Source organism: Lepus europaeus, chromosome 14, assembly GCF_033115175.1.
Source record: "Lepus europaeus isolate LE1 chromosome 14, mLepTim1.pri, whole genome shotgun sequence".
Classification (NCBI taxonomy): domain Eukaryota; kingdom Metazoa; phylum Chordata; class Mammalia; order Lagomorpha; family Leporidae; genus Lepus; species Lepus europaeus.
In genome coordinates this window covers 17,107,209-17,110,270 of record NC_084840.1, presented here as the reverse complement: position 1 = coordinate 17,110,270, position 3,062 = coordinate 17,107,209, and positions in this window count along the sequence as shown.

The following is a 3,062-nucleotide window of genomic DNA, read 5'->3' as shown; positions in this document are numbered from 1 at the left end:
GGCGTTGTGGGACTAAGTCGGTGGTCCACTATGTAGCACACTGCCCAGAGCTGGGCACCTTATCAAGGAGAGAGGCTTATCAGCTCAGAGTCTTGGAGAGTGGGAGTCCACGCCGCATGACGTGGGCACTGGTGAGAGCCCCCAGCTGCTTCACCTCGTGGCCGATGGCGTTGTGGTAAGTGAGGGATTCACAGGTGGGAAGCCAGGGGATGGACCGGTGAGGGGAGGCCTGGCTCCTCCCGGAACCCCACAGCCAGGATCCTTGTAATCCCCAGGCCCACAGAGCCATGGTGGGCGTGGGCTCTGGCTGGAGGGCACGGACCAGTGAGGCATCCCTGCAGCTTCTAGAAGGTTCAGTATGGCTATTGCCTCCCCCGAACGGGGCAAGAGAAGGCATCTGGGGGACTTGGCTGTGGGGGGCTTTAAGAGGGGCCTAGTGGGGTCAGCGGGGACCTGAAGGGTGGCATCGATAATGGGATTGGACTGAAGTTGGCGTGGGGGCTGCTGGCTAGAGCAGACCCCAGCTCTAAAGTCCCTTCCAGGCCTCGTGGGGTCCCTCGTGGCCCCTGGAGCGTCCAGGTCCCGAGCCAGAGGAGCTGTTGCATCTGCACAGGGGACCGCACCGTGGCCAGGACGTGGGCAGCGTGGACAAGGGGCCAGGAGCAGATGGAGCCGGCCCGGCTCTCCTGCTTGGTCCAAGCCCACTCAGGGCTGGGCGGGAGAAGGAGGCAGGCAGAGCCCTGAATGGGAGACTGAGGGTTTGACATGGACCAGGTGACCCTGGCCAGAATTAGAAGTGACAGCAGGGCTGGTAGCAGCTCCTGGGGGGACCAAACTTTGGTCCTTCTCAGCTCCCCCGGGGGCTGACGAGACCCCCCGCCTTCCGCCCGCCCATGCTTTGTTTGGTCCTTTCCATACTCCAGGTTCTCTCGGCTCGTCGTGCCTTTGTGTGTCTCTCTGCCCCCGACTGCGAGGCCCAGAGACCTGGGCTCTGTGCACTGGGCGCGCAGCGGCGCTCAGGAATGAATGAATGGACGGACGACTGCTTATCCCAGGGAGGCTCTTACTGACCAGGTCCCACCTGGGCAGGATTCCCGAAAGGACCTGGAGACATCCCACTGCTCAGAGAGGGGAGGGGAGAGACCGGGGGTGCAGCCTGGGGCAGTGGGGGCTTGGCCACCAGAGGGGTTCCTGGAGCGCCCGAGCCACTGCGCCCTCGATGAGGTTTGCATGATCGAGGGACAGGGCCGGCCAGGGTGGGCCTGCTGTCCTAGCCATCAGCACCGCCCTGTGTCCTGCTTGGTCGGGGTGGGAGGAAGTCACTGCTTCTGGAGGGGGTCTGAGGACACCGGCTCCCTGGGTCCCCTCCCAGCTCCGAGTGCCATGGCCAAGTGGCGTGTCTCAGTCAGCTCACCTGGGAGGTGGACATGTACTGGCAGCGGCCGCATCAGGATTAAGTGAGCTTGTGGAAAATCCAAGCCTGGTGCATGGCCGGAGCACTGGACCAGTGGTGGTCATCTTGGTGGGTTTTGGAAGTGGGGGGAGTCCCTGCCCTCAGTACACCTACCTGTTCTTTCCTCCTCACTGTGGGGCTCACCCTGCCTTCCCACCTCCCCACAGTGTCCTCAGTTTGGGTTCCCCTTCCTCCCAGGCCTGAGGCATAGAGTGGGCCTTGGCTGGGCCTTGGCTGGGCCACGCCCCTTCCTTCTACCAGGCCTGGGACCCACTGTTTGCGGGAAAATGGGCCTGGCGGGGTGAATCAGCTGTCCAGCTGTGCCCTGGGAGCCCAGGAATGAGCTGGTGACACCCACCCCACACCAGGATGCAGCAGCCTCTCCTGGGGGAGCCCCAGGTGCTCCCACAGCCCCTGCATGGGGTCTCCAGGCCCTGAACGGGGACCATTGTTTCTGCAGCTGCTCCACCAGGGTGTCCACCTCCCAGCCCTGGCCACTGCCTCCAAGCCCATGCCAAACTTTGCCCCTGGACTCATCCTGCTGCTTCCTTGTCCCTGGGCCATGAAAACGCACCCCGATCGCCCTCCCCCTCGCATATCCCCCACAGCCCAGCTCTGCTTCCTCCTGACCTTCCCTGCTAGCCGTCCCTGTCTTAGAGGTCATTTTCACAGGACTCATCCCCTGCCTCCCCCACCCATGGACCTATTTGAGAATTATCATCACTTAAAAAATATTTGTGTGTGGGCTGGCACTGTGGTATAGTAGGCTAAGCTCCCATCTGTGGCGCTGGCATCCCATATGGGCACTAGTTCGAGTCCTGGCTATTCCACTTCCAATCCAGCTCTCTGCCATGGCCTGGAAAAGCAGGAGAAGATGACCCAAGTGCTTGGGCTCCTGTACCCACATGGGAGACCTGGTAGAAGTTCCTGGTTCCTGGCTTCGGATCGGCTGGGCTCTGCCATTGTGGCGACTTGGGGAGTGAGCCAGTGGATGGAAGACCTCTCTCTGCAATTCTGCCTCTCAAATAAATAAATCTTTAAAACATATTTGTTTTATTTACTGGAAAGCCAGAGTTACAGAGAGTGGGAGGGACAGAGTCAGCAGTGACAGAGGGCTCCCTGCCGGGCAAGCCTGGCCCGGGCTCGCAGTAAGAATTTCCTTTAGGAGAGACCAGCAGTGGAGTGTGGCTACCCACCGGGGCTGCAGAAGCGCTGTGCCCTGGGAAAGGTGTTCCGTGCTGAGAGACGACTGCGAGGGGCTGCCCTGTCCCTGACGACACACGGCGGCCCTTTAAAACTTCTGAGAACCAAGAGCAAAGGAAGGGAGTTGTTTACCTCCATCCAGCCTGGAGCTTCCAGGACCGAGAGCTCCTGTCACTTAGCACCTAAGGGCACCCTGTGGAAATGACCTTGGGGACTGAGACTCTAATTCCCTTCCCCGTGTGCATATGTACATGCATACGTGTGCACACACACGCACATATGTGCACACACGTCCATGCACACACACGTGTGTACACAACCTCAACGGCTAAGATTTTTATGCGAGGCTCTTTGATTACGGAGGGACCCCTGGTGCCCGTTTTCCAGGGGGAGAAGTTGAGGCTGG